This window comes from Spea bombifrons, chromosome 1, assembly GCF_027358695.1.
Source record: "Spea bombifrons isolate aSpeBom1 chromosome 1, aSpeBom1.2.pri, whole genome shotgun sequence".
Classification (NCBI taxonomy): Eukaryota; Metazoa; Chordata; class Amphibia; order Anura; family Pelobatidae; genus Spea; species Spea bombifrons.
In genome coordinates, this window is record NC_071087.1 from 146,246,471 (window position 1) to 146,266,112 (window position 19,642).

Genomic DNA, 19,642 nt, shown 5'->3' on the forward strand with positions numbered 1-19,642 from the left:
ATAATAGGAGCCCAGGCCCGTGTACATAGAAAGTAAAGTTTTGAGGGATATATCCTGTTATCCACTTGCATTAATGGTACCCACAAAATTCATAAGCAGTAGTACTATTTGACCACTAGATGGCATCAGTCCCTCATTGTAAATAATTAGACATTTTAAAGACCACCTCACATGGACACAGATGGCTTTCAACTGCACATGTGGATCTGTCACAATGACTTATGCACTAATTGATTTGTCCTGACTGTGCACTCTCACTAAAGCATGACAACCAGTGCTGAAAACTCACGATTTAAAAAAGATAGAAGAAAAAATATAAACTGGTTAAACCAATAACCAATGACTTTGTAATGTTACCATATCTCCATTTACCTCTTTTGTGTATAGCTTTTCAAAGTTTCAAAATTACACCGCTACCTTACCTTTGTACATATGCAATATTTACGTTAGGGATATAAAAGGATGATAAAAGACATAAAAGAAATCAAGACTACCTTTTGTTCTGATCTTCCTACTCTTCAATAAAAAATGATCCAAGTTTTATCTGTGTGTTACATCGTGATTAAACCATCAGATTCACTGGAAGTGCCTAAAAACTATAATGTACCTTTGAAAATCTTCATTAGGAATTTCCAGTATAAAGTCTGATGTGTGTTGATGAGCAAGGTTTGTATTCCTGCAACCCTTTACAGCCTGTAACAAAAAGGAACTGGGTCATCAACTTGGGGTAACTGCTGAATAAAACCACTGAATAAAGCCAAATTGATACTTAAGAACTCCTGGCATCCATGTTGTCGTTGTGCACCTTGCATCAACAAGAAAAGACTTTGGAGCTGTAAATAGAGAGGAAGCCTTTCTGGTATGGGCATAGCATACGCTATACCTTACACACACCAACAGCAATGACTTGAGACTGAAGCTCTCTGATCAGACATTAACAGACTGTAGTCTGTCAATTTATTGTTATTTTAATACCCTCAAATATAATGTGGATGGAAAAACAGCATTAGATAAAATAGTTTTCAAGGTTTGCACATTTCCAAACATCTGTCTTTACTTATGTATATTTAATTTATATTTATATATCACAATTAATCTACATAATATTTCTAAATAATGCCACACAAAGAAAGGATCTCACAAACCATTTACTATAATTACCTTTTCAAAAGAATTTAGATAGTGTTCAGCTAACGGAAATGACATGCAGTCATAATACACAGCTTAGATGTTAATAGTCTTTTATACAAGCTACAAAACCAGCTTATAGTTGGTACAAACTGACCCAGTTGGCTTATAGTGCTGAAAGCTACATAATAGAAACTGCAATGGAGCCAAGAGATAATACGTTTTCTCCAGTAACAAAAGCGCAGTGAGAGAATAGATTCCGCCTCATGAATATAGTGAAGGTCTGCCTTACATCAAACAGAAAAACGATATGGGGAGCTTTTTTATACATTAAAGATGTAGTGGAATAGATCAGGCACACTTGATACTCTGAAGAGTCACCCAAATTTGTATCTTTCAGTTTACGTAAGATCTTACTATTTTATAGACGTTGTTAAATCATGGAAAATATTAAAACAAAAGGAGGCTCGGAAGATTAGATGACATCATACCCTAGGCCAAATAATCTCAATGAAGATTAACAAATTTGTCACTCTGACTGATTGTTACAATTTTTTTAGTACTCCATTGTTTTGTTCAGTGTTTTCATTTTTTGTCTTTTTTACTTTTATGTTTTCTACTTTTTTTTTTATATCCATTATTTTTTTAGATTTTATTTTCTATGTTAATCTCTTCCTGTATTCTCTTTTATGTTTTTTGCAACTTGCTCTTTGTACTTTGCTTACACTACATATTTAGGTGTAGATTTTTGTCTACACTGGTTAAACCATCCATTTTACCTGGCCAGATTCTCACATGCATTTCCTACTGGGATCACTAAAGACAGTGTCAGTTTTACAGTGGAAAAAAACACTTCCCATTTCTTTGGTTTTTAACTTAGTGTTTAGTGTATGGGCAAAACTGCTCTTGTCTAGACTTTTGTGGATTTTGACATTTTGATAGTGTTTGCATGTAAAGTAAATCATTTTTGTCTGAATTATATATTTTATAATGTTAGCAAAGAAAGCAAATCACAGAAATTATAATTACATAACAATATATTTGGATAAAAACAGACTCTGGCAGTTTAGTTAACAGCATACTATCCTACATAGTTCAGCATTGTCAAAAACAAGGTTACGCATCTGTTCATCAAAGCTGTAATGGGCTCCGGGCATATAAATAGCAACAAATGTATAGAAATGTATCATTGATATAATGAATGCTGAACTCTCATCTCCATTTTTTGTTTCTCTTCACTAAGAAGAGATAGAGTGAATATTTAATGTGTGGCATGACCCAATTACAAGTTTCTTCTCTCATTTTCTATCATTTGTGCAGTCATGAAACTTCAGTGCTCGATCTTGAAATCTGCAATATCCCTGTGGATGTATTCAGCATGGATGATAATTAGAAATCAATCACTGGTCCCTGTTACACTCTGTATTATTTTTATCTTGTCCAATCTGTTGCCAACTACTTGAGTCCATTTAGTCCTGACTCCTGAGGAGCTAACTGGCCTACTTATGAGGCAGTGCCAGCTACACATGATTCCTTCTTTTGTCTGTTATTGTCAAAATTTCGCTGAAAAATAATATATTGTAAGAACTATCATTTAACAGACAATAATCATAGGATGGGCTAAAGCAAATAGCACGAGAGGGTAACAAAAATTACTATGGTAGTAAAACTATGATGCATCTCAACTCATGCCAACAGTAATGCAATAGTGTAAAGCTCTAAGTAATAGAGTAAGGCTAAATAATAGTCTCAATCGATGAATGATATTCTAGTTATAAGGATGCTGAGGGAATCATGAAATAATCAAATTCTTAAATCAATACTCTATTCAACCTCCAAAGATCCACACATCTGGGACCACACTTCAGCTCTTTCATGTTCTGAAAAATACCCCACTGAAATTCCATTGCCAATTTAATTTGCTTTTGTGGCAGATAGTTGATCTGTATTATCAACCCACCAAATATAATTTGTCATTATAAAAGGTATCTCTGCTTGCAATGAAACAAAGGCCAAGCTGTCAAGGGAGAAAAATGTTCTTTCTGCACGGACTCGTAGTATAATGATATCGCTGAAATCGGAATTAAGGGTAAAAAAGTTTAATGAACTTTACGTTTTCATGAAAATGTTTTAATGAAGCACTCAAATGCTAGTTTCTAAAGTGCCTACAGTGGGAGATGTGATGATTACAGACACGTGCTTGAACCACACTTCCTGTGCAAAATGTGTCATCTCCTTTGAGTCAGAGAAAAGGAAAATACTATCGCGTTTCAATCAAAGCAATTAGATAAGTATCTGCAAAGTATCTTTTCAAAAGATAAAAATCAAACCTACAACCATGCCTGTTAAACAAAATACTATTACTTCTATAATGTGGTACTTGTGTCTTACATTTTGGTCCATAAGTTCTCTCAAAAGCCTCCATGTATTAGCCGCATCTCCTCAACAGGTCCCATATTGTGTAAATCAACAGATGTTACTTCATCATTAAACTCAAGGTTAATAGTTTCATTGATTCGGATGAAATTTTCGATTTCGATTTGTTTGTGCTGCGTCTGTTTTGGTTCGGATTAAATCTGGGTCACTTTTTCAAACAACATTGGTGGCTGTCCCAAAGGGGGAGGCCCCTGACACCTTCAGGACTCAGGATCCACTCAGGATTATTCACTACAGGACCACCACCAACAGAAGCACTGCACCTAAGGATAGATATATCCAGCAGCATGCCATGGGACATGGCAAAAAAAATTGACCATTTTGATGAATTGAGTAAGGTGATATGGCAGCAGTAGTAGTAGGGCACTGGTAATGGATAGGCAGTAGACACTGGCACATATCCAGCCCCATTGTAGAGGACACTGAATTTTCTCCAAAATCAGAATTTTTTAAAGAATTGGTCCCTCAGAGTGACAGAGGTGGGAAACAGGGCAGGCACTGGCAGACTGAACCCCCATATTAAAATGAGCTTTGATCCACCAGAGTAAAGAAGGACATTGAGGTGAAGGGGCAGGGCAGGATAGAGGACAAGCACTGGCAGACAGACCAATGACTACCTCAGAATAAGGAAGAAGATTGTGGAGGAGCAGCAACAGTAGGGCACTAGGCCTGGGCAGGTAGGCACTGGGAGTTGAAAAACACATGTATCTCCTTGGGGCAGCAACAAATTTCCACAATAGTATAGAAATAAAAATATGTAAATCCCCAGTATCAATGAATATGACAATATTTTTGTGCTGTCCACATATGCTCGTAGCATAAATGGGCAGCTATCTTAAATCAACTAAATTCTACTCAGGAACAGAACATCAAAAAACTAAAACACACCGCGTGCAAGCACAGTCAAAGGCTTATTTTATCACAAATATTTTTTTGTGTTGATTAAAAACTAGAAGTTTTGTCTCTGTGGATTTTTAAAGTGAAAAAATGTTGAACAGATGTCTGCTGCAGTGCTGTATAAGTGTATATAACTGATATACATATATGCATACACTACTACAGCTTCTCCAATCAACAACCCACTTCCAATGCGGTATATGGAAGTTGCCCAAACTCGTCTGCCTTAATTATGACATTAACTAAAGATAGCAATAAGTCAGTGCCTAAGATGGGTCAACCCTTCATTTGTCTTTACTATGTCCTTAAAGCACTCTTTTAGGCTACTTAAACATCATTAAGCTTTCCTTCACGATTTAAAACTCAATTTAAAAGTCACTTCAGTTTTGTGTTTAAAAAATGCCCTTCATTGGAGCCTTCGAATGAAATCACAGCTACAAAGAATGAACGTGGTCTGTTGGATAAAAAACGCTAAAGAGGTGCTTTTACATAGCGCTTGTACCTCTTTTAAACAGTCTGATACAGAGAAGGAAGATATTTCTGCTTGACTATACCGTGCCAAACATTGTTTGCCATTTTTTCATTAAATATTGAAAGTTGCAAATTCTTTTCAATTTCCCCGCAGTTTTTTCTAGTTTTCTATGATTTTCAATTGTGTTATTTTTGAAGCAGGTTCCTTTCACCAAACACAAATAATTGTGTTTCTACACATTGGTCACTCTGACTTGATCTGTAGTCATATAGCACTTTTAAAATTACATTAACAAGTGACATTGAAGTAGATCCTCACGCAAAAAAATGAGAAGGACGCCCTCTAGGTGCCAAAGGAAAACAGGAACAGGCATAACAGATAAAGGACCAGTGGGCACAGCAAGAGTAAATTGGTACACTGGCACATGCTGTCCACGGTCAACGGTAGACAGGAGGCTGGCAGAACTCAGGAACCGAATTATCACCAAAGGCCCATGGTAGTCAGGAAGCAAGAAATACTCAGCAACAGGAATCCAAAATAATATTAAGCATACTAGTAAAGCACTAATGGCGCTATCACAGGCTATGTACAGCCACAAACTGAATATGCCTCCTTAGTCTCCCTCCTTAGTCTGGGCACTCCCAATGGTCCTTTAACTGTTCAGTGAGGCCTGGAGAATTACCTGAGGGACCCTGGGATGCCGGACGGAGCGCCCAGGAAAAGGGGAGTGAGCGCAAGGACTGTGACTCAGATCCCCTGCCGACTCCAGACAGCTTCCCCCGCTAGATAGGTTGTGATGATTCTGCATAATGTGTAGTTAAACTGTGGTGAGTTGTTTTTTCAAGATCTTTTCTCATTGATTATTAACTACATTATTCATGGATTCTTTTCCCTGGAGGAGGCAAATAAAAGAGAGAAACAAGGTCCCCAGAGTACATATTTGGTACAGGAAAACCATGCACAAAAATACAAAACATGAATGAGTTAACTTGCTTGGAGTTCTGTCCAAATGTGGTGGAGTATACTTCTGAGTCTTGCAAGAGCTTCTCTTCAGATGGTGGTTTGCAGAGGGCTTGAGATGTTTCAGGAAAGCTACAGGAGAGGAAAGACAATGTGCAACTTTCACTTGAAGCCATTTCTCTCATTCTTTACGCACAGACGCTCTAGGAAAGGCATTTTCTAGGAAATACTATATAGGAATACTACATCTTAGATGGTAGTGCCCTCAAAGGATGGTTTGATGAATATAATAAGGATATATACTTTAATCATCTGTGGCAGGAGACTAATGGGACATTTTGTGGGCACCTCTGGATTTGAAAATATTCAAACTTGTATAAACATCCTGATTGATGCATTCATTTCTATGTATGTTCGTCTACATATCTTGTTTTATGTCTGGCATAGAAACTCAGACAGAACAAGTATATTTAGCAGGTAGATTAACAAATTATTACAATAAACTTAAAATTGTCTAGTTTCAAAGGTATAACACTGTTCCATTACGCATTGTTACTTGTATAGCATTATAACAATTTTTACTATATGGTAAAATATGAGTGCCATCATTTCAGGTACAGAAACTGGATTTAATATTGTCATTTAGTGACATCTAGTGGAAAAAATGGATCTGATATACAGAAATGGGTTCATTCACTAAATTTGCAAAGAAGTTGTAGTTTTAGCACACCTAATTTAGAATTCGGTTTAGTAGCCCAGTCCCCGTGACCATCTCCGACAACTCTTCTGCAAACCCGACTTGTCTCCATCTAGTCCAAGTTTTCTTGAAGGTGTCGAACTTTTACTATTTGATACTGAGTAAATGGTTCCCATTGGCTTCATATCACAGTTGTCATCTATCTCCTCTTTGAAGTAACATATGCTTCCTGAATTGGAAGGTTTTTGCCTCAGGAAGGGGTCTACCACAATGGTCAAAACATCCCAACAGCCCACATGTATTTCAACATGGTTATTTCACTAATTTCCCATTTCAGTATCAAAAGCATTATTTTGTTGCATTTCTTTAGAAACGTGTAAGTAAATGCATTCAGACAATCTGCAACAGCAAAAAAGATCTTCCTCCCTACCCTTTGGAGCATGAAGTGTCATTTTCCAAGAGCCAAAATGAGCTGGAAACCAGCCCACACGTAACCTGCTGCTTTCCTGGATGTCACCCTGTAATATTATAGTTTCATTTTAAGTCAATATGTCTTTTCTGAGTCAAAATGTCCAGAAAAGTTCCCTGAACTGAGTTTTCAAAGTCAGCCAGGTTTTCTTGACAAACTTAAACATTTCATCAACAACTTTAATTTCAGCTTAAATTGATTCTGATATAAACCCGACAAAAAGAATAAAAAGATGAGATAGGTCCGTGACAATTCATCACTTCAAAAAGTCCTTGGGGCCTTGCATTAGGCACCCTGCAGAAGCGATACTTGGAACCCTTCCAGGCTACTAGCTACAGCATTTGAAATTATCAACATATCTATCACCAAACATATAGAGCTTGTGGTAACATGAAGCACCCTTTCATACCTGGGATCAAATCCTGTTGCCCCAGTCCATCTTTAATCTAAAAACATGGGTATGGCATTTGGTCACATCCGCTCCCCACGCAGGTCCCTCATACTATCTATTGATTTACACCATCATATTTCACCGATCTGTGCAATGGGTAAACAAGACATAGCAAGTAGTGCATCACATAACAATATTGACTTACAGAAACAAAAAGTAAGGAAGGTCCTGCTCAAACGAGCTTACCTGTCTAACCAGAGTTAGCCACAGCCATATACACCGCTAGCTTCATCCCGTATTATAGCCACATCCCCAGGAAAGGGATTTTATTGTGTAACCTTTTGAACTTTAAAAAAAACCCACAAAAATACTCTTCTCTCATGGATATCAAACAATTACTCAAACACAAATTGTTAAATATATGTGTGCCACAATAACAGGTCAGTAAACCATTTTTGGGTGGATTTTGATGTATGTAAGTTTAAGCTTTCTGGCAGAGCCAGTCAGGTGTTCTTTTACTATGTGTTGATATTTGATCCATGATGCCATGTATCCAGGTCCTTTGGCAGAAAAAAAGCCCCAAAACATTTATGAGCCACCACCATATGTAATCGTGTTCCCATCCTTGATTATAGTAGCCTGAGCTGCTCATCTCCTGTCATAGCCTGCACCGCCTGTGAGTTCTGGATTAATGTGAGGGACTATCAGACACCAGCAGAGAGGAGCCGCTCTACAGCAGATGTTTATTAACAGAGCCGGCTCCTCTCTGGTAGTGTCCATCTGCACCCAGGCAGGAAGAGTGGGAGGGATTTAGGTCACAAAGTATGCTCTGATTGGTTGTTCAGCCTCCTCCTTTTTCCTTTCAGCCACTGCCCTCTCTTTCTTGTTGCTGAATATTAAATGGGCTTGTGCCCCATCATAACAGCTGGTACCCTGCTGGTGAGAGGACTGCAGCCCCAGAGGAAGTGTCTCGAAGAGCAAAACCTGCTAGAAACTTTAGGTCAGTTAATTGCTTTTTTGCCCATCTTTTGTGTTGTGTGGTGTATGTAATATTATGTATTAAGTGTCAATATCCAACAGTCCTGCCCAATATCACAACAGATTGCCACGCCATTGGCTTATGTTACAGTGAAACATGCTTTGCACAGACCTTGGATTAGATGAGACATGATGAGATGCCAATAGAATGTGGCAACCTCAAAGAGAATCTGCAATACTTAACATTATGTTTTATTCATATTGATGTGGAAATACAGTCGGACACAAGGGCTCTTGTTTGCTCCAGTGGCCCTAAGCGCCTTAATCTTGCCTTGCACAGAACATAATTGTCAAATGTGTCAAGCTTCATATTGATTTTGCTTGATTATTGATAGAAAATCAGTTTACCTGCAAGTTTCTTTTAACTAAGGCAGAGTTTCTTTTGTAAGCATTATGATTGCTGTAACAAATATGTCCCCACGTTCACAGGTTGCAACTATTTTAAAAGCAACAGGAAGAAAAAGCAACACGTGTGACCATGGTATAAAGCACTTTCACATTAGTGTAAAAGATACAGTAGTTTCACACTCTCGCCGGAGTTCAGCAGGATTCCCTTTCAAGCATCTCTGCTCCTTTTGTGCAAAGCTGATTATACATGAACATGAAAGGTAAGAAACATTTTAACTTGATTTCTCTTTAAATATTGATTTTTGTGTATTGCCTTAAAATAATTAGCAAATCTGTCACCTTGAATTTTCTTATTTTACCTCTTCAGAACAGCCTAACCGGGCACCCCAATGGTCCTTAAAAAATATACTTCAGGGGTGCATCAAAATCCCTGCTGCTCTGTGAGACACATTTTTATGTGCCCCTGCTTAATTGCCATCCAGTTAAGCCTAGCCTAATGCCTTTAAGTTGAGGAGATTTTGATCTTTCTCTGTATTTTGAGGAAGCAATATAATAAATCATACTGCCTAGAAGTTGATACATTAACATTTTGTTCTGGAAATTAAGTATCCATGGATTAAAAAAGAAAAGTAGGGGTACCCCAGCACAATGCATGGATAAACAGGGGGGATGCATTTCTATTCCGGTTCCCCAGTGTTTCAGTAGACTGGTATCTAAATTATTAAGACCACATCTTCCCTGTGTGACAGATGGCCAGTCAGGGTCTGAGCATAGACACAAAACATAACATAAAATCTGCTTTGATAAAGAAACCATGTGATTTAAATAGAGTAAATGAGTGTTTGGGGGTCTTAGAGTGTGGGTAAGAGTAAGTATATGTTAGTTACGGTGGGCATGGGGCACTTGACTTAAGTATGGTGCCAGCCTTCTCTGCATGCATGAAAATTCTTTGGATGCTATGCTCAGTTGTCCCCAACATGCATTAAATAAAAAGCACAATTTTGATCTCTAGACTGTTCTTTCATTAACAATGAATTATACAAGACAACTCAGCCCATGGTGCTGGAGATGTTTACTAGTGTTGAGAAGGCCAAGCCCACAATTAATTTAGTTTATTAATTATTTTGTATTCTTCCTACAGTGATAGAGTGTTTCTGGACACTGATAATAATCATGTATTTTAAAACAGGTATGTTTAATATATATATATATATATATATATATAATTTTTATTTTATTTTAATTATTTTTTTACGTTGAATACAATTAATCAATTTAAATTCTATGGAGCAGCATACCTAGCAACTGTCCCTCTTTAGGCCCAAATCCCTTTGTATCTCTTTATCTCCCCAATGCTCTGCTTTTCCAGAAGCTCAGAATGTTTAATGGATGTAGGTCTATCGTATTGTTCTTGTATTATTCTTCTATTGTTCAGCCATAAATCTCCCAGCAAACAACGGAAAATGTTTATATATTAATCTGTGTAAGTAGAGTGTATTATTCATCTTAGATATGCTTTATGAATTGTACAAAATCTTGGAAGAGCGCTGCTCCCATCCATGACTCTAATCATACCCCTAAAACAAAAGTGTCTCTGTTTGGCCATTGGAAATGTTTTACGGTTGCCAATGCTGGACATGCAAAATGTTATGCACACCACTGCTATATGTATGGAAGCAGCAAAGTGGTTGTTCTTGTCCAGGGGGCCAATTGATATTAACCCAATGCGGAATGGGCTGAGCTAAATGATCCTCCCAGAGAGTTTAAACTACCGTACAATACATGAAGCAAAAGCTAGAGTATAGCTGCCTTGGTTTTTTTAAATGTTTGAACCCAAGAATCAACTAACATGAGTTTTCCATTGAATGAATATTTTTTCTTTTGTTCAGGTCTGAGTTATTCAGGTTGCCAGATCCAGGACTGCCATAAAACAACAGGTAAATCTGGGTTTACAGATTGTAGTGCCTTACATGTTATTAATGTCTATAACAAATGTGTTTATGGTGTCCATGTTACAAAGCTCAGTGTGCTATAAAGAACACATGTTGGTCTACTGTATTTTTGAATGTTTATCAATGTCGAAGCTTCTACAGCCTCATATTGATTTAACAATTTTCTGACTCATCTTAAAAGTACATTTTTGAGGCATGGAAAATCACTGCCATTATTTATAGTTAATTAACATAGGAAACTGTGGCATCAGACTTTCCAGGGAAAGAACGTGGCACTGACATATGGACATAGACCATTTTAGCAGAACAGAGATTAGACAGGTACCTATAGACCACATTTGTAGACAGGACATGGGTGGGGAGTGAGTATGGACAAACATCCCTCCTCTGTCCTAATAAAGAAGAAGCTGGCCTGGAGACCCATGAAAGCTCAACTTTACTGGGAGATTCCAGGATAAAACCCAGGTGTCAGAAACCACAGGGATTCAGACCTGCAACCTTGTGGCTTCTATGCAAATTCACTTATCCACTACTCCACCAGGTGGATCTTGAGGCTACGATGATGCCTGGTTTATATTGAGCCTTAATTGACCAAACGAGGGGCAGGTGTTTCAAGAGCATGAGGGAACAACATGGTCCAAGGAGAGGCAGAAGGAAACTGTAACCCAAGATCCACCCAGTGGAGTATTGGATAAGCGGTTCACCTAGAAGCCACAAGGCTGCAGGTTCAAATCCCTGTGGTTCCTGATGCCAGGTATGCATGTGCACCAGATGCTACAAGTGCTGTGAAAGAGAAACAAATGTTTTATGCTCTCAAAAAACAAACTGCACCCCCTCCCCAAATCAAGAAGCTAGTGTGGTATTAAAGTTACTAGGCTCCACAAATAGAGGTGTGTTGTCATGGTAACACACAAAGTGTTGCCAGTATAGTCTCTAGTCATCCTTGTAAATGCCGTTTCCTGTATCAGACTTGGCCAGTAGGTAGAAAAGAATGATAATTTCATAGAATGAGGTGCTAAATGGATGGAGGCAGACCTATACCAAACCCTCAACATTAACAGTAAAATTCAATAGAAAAGTCCCAGCACACTCATAAAATATAAAAAAATGATCTAGTCATTTATATATAAAAAAATGAAAATGCTTACGTACATTTCAACCCAAAAGGTCAGGGCACAAGAATTATAAGCCTACAATTTACTCAGTGTGCTGGGACTTTCCTCCTGATTCCTGTTTTTTTTATTCTTGCACATGAAACAAGTTTCTGGGACTTAGTAGACACACAGGGAGGAAAGTGGGGAAAAAACACTACAACCTGCACTCTTTATACAAATCCCTCACAGAATATAACAACAGATAAGCTATTTTTTACCTGCTGTAGGACTTCTTAAGCTTACTTATTAGCCTTATGTATGTCCCATATGCAGGGGAGGGCTGGCAGCCTAACGCCTGGGGGGCAAGTCAAGTGAAGTGGCTCCGCCCCCTCGCACTCACCTTTCACCCCTCACGCTGCTCCAATCACTATGCGGCCATCAGACTGCTGGAAAACTTATCTAAACGGCCGCTGGGTGCTGATGCCACCGGCCGGAGCTACTTTAATCCTTTTTTTATTTATTTAACCCCTTCGCGACCTTTGCCGGTTCAGGACCGTCATGACAAGAAGGTCACTAAATGACCTTTGACGGTCCTGAACCGTCAAAAAGTTAAATAAGCTTAGAAAGTGATCAAGGATCACTTTCTTCGCTTAAACGGCCTTGCTGCAATGCCTCGATGTCGAGGCATTCAGCAAGGCCGAGATCGGCATCGGGGGCCATGTCTGGCCCCTCCCCGGGGCGTCAACAGCCGCCATACATTGTATGGCGGCGGACGCCCGTTTTAAAAGCGTTTAGGAGGCGATCAACGATCGCCTCCTAAACTTAAATGGTGTCGCTGGAATGCCTCGATCAGGAGGCATCCAGCGACACCAAACACTTACCTTTAGGTGGGCTGTGACCGCTCCGGTGAGCGGTCACAGCCGCAGCTGCCGGTGATCTTCGCCATCAAGTAAGATGGCCGCCGCTCTGTTAAAAAAACAAACAAAAAGTTTGCTAGATGGTCTCCAGACCCTCTAGAGAACTGGCTCCACTTGCTGGTTGAATACAGGTACTGCATTCAACCATGCAAGTCAATGGAGCCCAGCTTTCTAATCACTATGTGATTAGTAAAATATTCAAAAAAAAAATAAAAAATTAAAAAAAAAATGGAAAAAAAAATAAATTGTGCTAACATTTAAAAATAATTATGCAGTGATGTCACTAGATGAACCATCCAGTACCAGCAAAATGTGTAAAAAAAATATAAAAAAAGTATTAAAAAAAATAAAAAAAATAAAAAAATAAAGTTTATTATTTTGAGCAAGTGCTAAAATTTCTCAAAAATCTCAAAGAGTTAAAATAAAAGCACTTCAAATACCCAAGGGGTGTCTAATATATAAAAAAAATGGCTGATGGGGTAAATTGGAGTGGCCTAGCTCACAGATAGGGCATAGGTACAGACTGACCAAAATGGAGAAAAAAAGCGCACTTCCCAAATGTGGCATTTTAAATCTCAAACAACCCGACAAACCCATGCATGTCGGGTATCACTGCACTCAGGAGATGTTCCTGAACACATATTGGGGGGTTGTTTGACAGTGACATATACCAGAACCTGTATATCTATAACTAAAGTACAATTTGTGTGAAAAAAATTACTATTACAAAGTTTGACAAAGTGTAGTTCTATAATTGGTGCATGGAAAGGGTTAAAATAACAGCATTCGGAATACCCTGGGGTGTCTAGTTTTCCAAAATATATGGTTTGAATGGGTTAAATTGAGTTAACCGGCTTCAAAGATATTCCAAAGAGGAGATGGAGGCAGAATGACCAAATGACCACCTGAATTACGCATGCCCCAAAAGTAGCCTTTTACCAGCCAAACAATCTGACAAACCCATGCATGTCGGGTATCGCTGTACTCAGGAGATGTTCCTGAACACACATTGGGGTGTTGTTTGATAGTGACATATACCAGAACCTGTATATCTATAACTAAAGTACAATTTGTGTGGAAAAAAAAATAAAAAAAATTACTATTACAAAGTTTGACAAAGTGTGGTTGTATAACTGTTGCATGGAAAGGGTTAAAATAACAGCATTTGAAATACCCTGGGGTGTCTAGTTTTCAAAAATATATGGTTTGACGGGGTTAAATTGCGTTAACCGGCTTCAAAGATGTTCCAAAGAGGAGATGTAGGCAGACTGACCAGATTTGTTAAAAAAGATTTGGAAATCATAAAACGCTGCTTGTACTTATTGCCCTATAACGTACAAAAAACAGCAAAAAAACATAAAAACATTGGGTATCTCTAAACTCAGGACAAGTAGTAGAATCTATTTAGCTAGTTTTTTTACTTGCTTTTTTAGGTGAGTAAAAGATTTTTCAAATAAAAGTCATAAAATGTATTTTTTTTCAATTTTTCACCATGTTTTTTTTATTTTTTTTATAGTAAATAAGATGATACTATCAAAATAATGGTATCTGAAGAAAGCCCATCTTGTCCTGAAAAAAACAATATATAACTTATGTGGGTACACTAAATGGGTGAGGAGAAAATTACACCTGAACACAAGCACCACAAAAGTGTCAAAACAGCCTCGGTCCCACAGGGTAGAAAACGAAAAATGAGCCCGGTCCTTAAGGGGTTAATATGCCGGATCGGCTTGCCATATTAAAAATAAATAAATAAAGTATTAAAGTAGCGCCGGCCGGCAGCATTAGCACCAAGCGGCCGTTTAGATTGGATTTCCAACAATCTGATGGCCGCATAGTGATGGGAGCAGCGTGAGGGGTGAAAGGTGAGTGCGAGGGGGCGGAGCTTTCACCCCTCACGCTGCTCCCATCACTTGGCGGCCATCGCATACGGCCGCTGGGTGCTGATGCCGCCGGCCGGCGCTGCTTTAATACTATTTTTTTTTTCATTTAATAGCCGATCCGGCTTGCCATATAAAATTTAAAAAAAAAGTATTAAAGTAGCGCCGGCCGACGGCATCAGTACCCAGCGGCCGTTTAGATTAGATTTCGGGCGGCCTGAGGGGCAAATGCCCCCCTGCCCAGCCCGCCCCTGCCCATATGTTGTAGTAACCATGTGTGCCCTAATGTAGGTCAACTAATCCACCCTTACCTAATCTCAAAGGTCAAGACATGGAGAACTTGAGACACCCTATTGTGAAAGCCACAGTATTTATTTTATACATTATGCCAGCTTTTCTAATTTATTGTAATGCACACTATTTTTATATATCATACAGGAGGTTCTCAGCTTCCTCCTCTCCCACCAGATGCTATGTACTGAAGGAACATGGTAGTTATTATAGGCAGTATTTAGTTCCTGAAATTCATTAGGTAAGCAGGTGCTTCCTTCCTGAGAAGCTTAGGCACTTCACCCAGAAACAAAAAGTGAGTATAGGGAAGTGTATGCATATTGATGATGTTTATACATAAAAACACGCTAAATATAAATGCCTCTAACAGATAAGTTCATGGTTAGCAATCCCACACCACTAGCATCAGTTACGATCATTAGCCTTACCATTCTACCCCACCCCTAGTTAGAAAAAATATAGGGTTTTTTTCTGCTCCCTACTGGTTAACACATCCAGAGCACCACGACATAAAGCTCTGTAAAGAGTATACTGTAGCAAATTAAGTGATAATAATATGAAGTAAAATACAAGCATTGCCAAAGCTCAGTTGTGATATGGACTCCATAGACGATTCCTAATGGGAGTTAAGCACCTTGCAGTGGTTTGTGCAGACTTACACAAGTCCATTAATAACGCTAGAGACATTTTTTCACAAATGTTTGTCTTTCTTTGAAAAGGTTGTTTTTGGAGTATTTTAAATGATATTAGGACAGACTATGGGTTCTGCCTGAGAACTCTCATGGTTTGGCACAGAGACTCTGGGAATCAGATCTAGTTACTGGGCATCAGGGTGATCTCACGTGTCTAACACCAGCCACTACTTGCCCAGGTCCTGTCCTCTCCCTCACCCTTTCATGGCTATTGAGAGCCACATCCACCCCTAGGTGATTGGCCAAGCCTCCCAAAATCAATCTTGCCCCTCTCTACCCCTGGAGAAAGAGAAACTACAAGGATTGAATGTTCTGTGATATGTACATTTCAGGTATTAGGATATCATTGTTGGCATTATTGTTAAGAGAGGGCATTTAAATGTTCTACGTGGCATGCATCTGAATTCTGAACAATACTGTAGCTCCCACATATCGTGTTCTTCATATAATTAATATTATTATGTTTAATAAATTATCATCTTTTATTTATATAGCACCAACAATTCACACAGAGCTTCTTACTGTACATATATTCAAGGGGAATGAAAACTAGAATCGACAGACTAAGAAAAACTGATACATTATACCGTATTTGCTCGATTATAAGACGACCCTGATTATAAGACGACCCCCCAAAATCTGAATATTAACTTAGGAAAAAAAGAAAAAGCCTGAATATAAGACGACCCTAAAGGAAAAAAGTTTTACCAGTAAATGTTAATTCATGTAAACTATTTTTTTTAATAAAAGCTATGATTGAGAAAAATATTTTTTTTGTTTTTATTTCTTGTATTTTCCAACCTGTCCCCCAGTTACGCACATCTGCCCCCAGGCTTGCCACACCAATATGGCACTGTGGCCCATGATATGCCTTTTAACCCTCTATATGCCACTGTGCCCCATGGTATGCCTTTTGAACCCCTATGTGCCACTCTGCCTCCAGAAATGCCTTATACCCCTATATCCCATTCTGGCATTTAGGGGGTTAAAATGCATATTATGGGGCAGAGTGGCATATAGGGAGGTATAAGGCATTCCAGGAGGCAGAGTGGCATTAAGGGAGTTAAAAGGCATTATATAGAGCACTCTGCCTCCAGAAATGCCTTATACCCCTATATGCCACTCTGGCATTTAGGGGGTTAAAAGGCATATTATGGGGCAGAGTGGCATATAGGGAGGTATAAGGCATTTCAGGAGGCAGAGTGCACTATTAAATGCCCCCTTAACGCCACTCTGCCTCCTGAAATGCCTTATACCTCCCTATATGCCACTCTGCCCCATAATATGCCTTTTAACCCCCTAAGTGCCAGAGTGGCATATAGGGGTGTAAGGCATTCCAGAAATGCCCTACACACACACACACACACACACACACACACTCTTACTTACCGGTGCTTCCAATTTCCTGCTGCATTGCCGGGGCAGCGGGTTGACGTCTCATTCCGCGGCAGCCGGAAGGAGGTGGAGTTGGCAGCGGGGGTTTGTATGCGTCCGTCGCAAATACCTTCCCCGGCTGTCAGAGATCAGGAACTCTGGAACTCTGACAGTCGGGGAAGGTATTTGCGACGGACGCATACAAACCCCCGCTGCCAACTTCACCTCCGGAAGCACCGGTAAGTGTGTGGGGAGGGGGGAGGCGACGACAGGAGGATCCAGGTCCCCTGCAGCGGTGCGGGGGATCTGGATCTTAGTCTCCTAATCAGACCTCTATTTGAGGTCTGATTAGAAGACGACCCCGATTATAAGACGAGGGGTATTTTTCAGAGCATTTGCTCTGAAAAAAACCTCGTCTTATAATCGAGCAAATACGGTACTCATCATTAGGTAAAGGGCCCTGTTCGCAAGCTTACAATCTATACTATAAATATAAACCACTAAATTAATTTTCGTAGGACTGTCTTCTGTGAAGCATGTACCCCAAAGCATGTTAAAGAAAGAAGAAAATAAAAGACATAGTTAAAAATGCATTTATTTTAAAATACATTTAAGATAAAACCTCTTAAATCTTAAATATTTACCACTTTATAACTGGAAGAAGCTGTACCGTTTTACAATTATTTCTCACATCCATTGAGGGCAATCTTTATATAGTAGCACCATCTCTGCATGTTCTCCTCTCGGATGTGGAAAATAAAGATGAAAAATAACTTTAACAAGTTATGTTTTATGTATAATAAAAGTAAAATTGACACCTACTTTAAATGCAACAGGAAACATGGGTGGTTCTGTGGCCAGGATTATAATGGTTTCCTGTGTTTGGAAACATTTTTTTTTAAGTTGTTTATTTGACATATTCCACATTCACAGCTTTCATTTTTAGGGACAAAAACAAGAAAGATGTGATACAAATGTATTCCTTTCACAAAGTATTTTTTCCACACTATGCAAATAATGTGTCTTTGGTGGATGGGAGAAGTTGCTGCTTTGATGGAGGAAGGAAAAATAAAAGATGTAGAGAAACAGCTCGGAAGTAGACTCAAGGTGAGCAGGAAGCGCAAACATAGGTGGAACTAGTGGAAGGTTGGACTACAATAAAAAGACGAGACAGGGAAAATTGGTCTGGTCCAGTCACCCATGGCCCTGTGCTCTTTGTATATATATATATATATATATATATATATATATATATATATATATATGTCACTCCATGATCTCCTCCTGTACCAGTCCTTAGTGATATTTTTTGTACCAATGGTTACGCAAATTAAAATTAAACCTTTAAGTTACAATAAATTTATTTACACTTACTTTAATGTGGTTAACGTGAAAATTCAGTAAGGATACTTTGAGTCCTTATTATTTAGGGTCTGTAATATACAAGAAACTGTGTAATAATTAAAAAAAATGTTCAGTCATGATAAGTTTGTAAGCACTGATCTGTGTTTGTACATTTTAAAGGGCACCCAAAATATGAACTATTTTATTTTGACACTGCATGCATATCAGTCATTCTTAAGGGACATGCTTTTATAGTTTCATTATTTTATTGCAATTAAAAAGAATCAACAGAAAGCTCTGTGAGAAATTCCATGAAAATATCTTTAGTTCATTATCATATCCCTAAGAAACCAATGCATACCTCAGCATGAATATTATATTTTATTTAAACACAGAATGATAAAAAGCTGGTTATGAAAAAGGCAAATCAGTACTTCAAAATTGCATATTTGCACTTACATCAGTAGCGAGGAGCGAGGGGGGATGCACCCCGGCTGCCGCTCATCAGGGGGGTGCCGCCATGCCAGCCAGAAAAATTCAATAACATTAATATATATTTATTGTTAACAGCAGTCACACTCCCATGATGCCCAGGCAAACAGTACATGCTAGAACATGGGCATAATAGGAGTGAGATTGCTGTTAGCAATCATATATATATATATATATATATATATATATATATATACATATATTTATATGTCTGTTTCAGTATATACACAAAAAGAGAGGTTGGAATGCAGCACTCAGCAGTGAAATGGTGCACGAGCCAGGGTACCACCAAGTCCCTCAATAAATCCAAAATAAAGAAGCAGAGGCTCAGCACTCAAAGTGCTGAGCCTCTGCTTCTTTATTTTGTTTCAGTATATAGTGATAGGTGTTATGCTGTACCCCCGTCAATGTCTGTTTCAGTATATAGTGATAGGTGTTATGCTGTACCCTGTCAATTTTTGCCTCAGTATATAGTGATAGGTGTTATGCTGTACCCTCGTCAATGATTGCCTCAATAAATAGTGATAGGTGTTATGCTGTACCCCCGTCAATGTCTGTTTCAGTATATAGTGATAGGTGTTATGCTGTACCCTGTCAATTTTTGCCTCAGTATATAGTGATAGGTGTTATGCTGTACCCTCGTCAATGATTGCCTCAATAAATAGTGATAGGTGTTATGCTGTACCACCGTCAATGTCTGTGCCAGTATATAATGATAAAAGCCATGCAGTTTTAAAGTGTGTGGGGGGGCACATACAGGATCCGCCCCA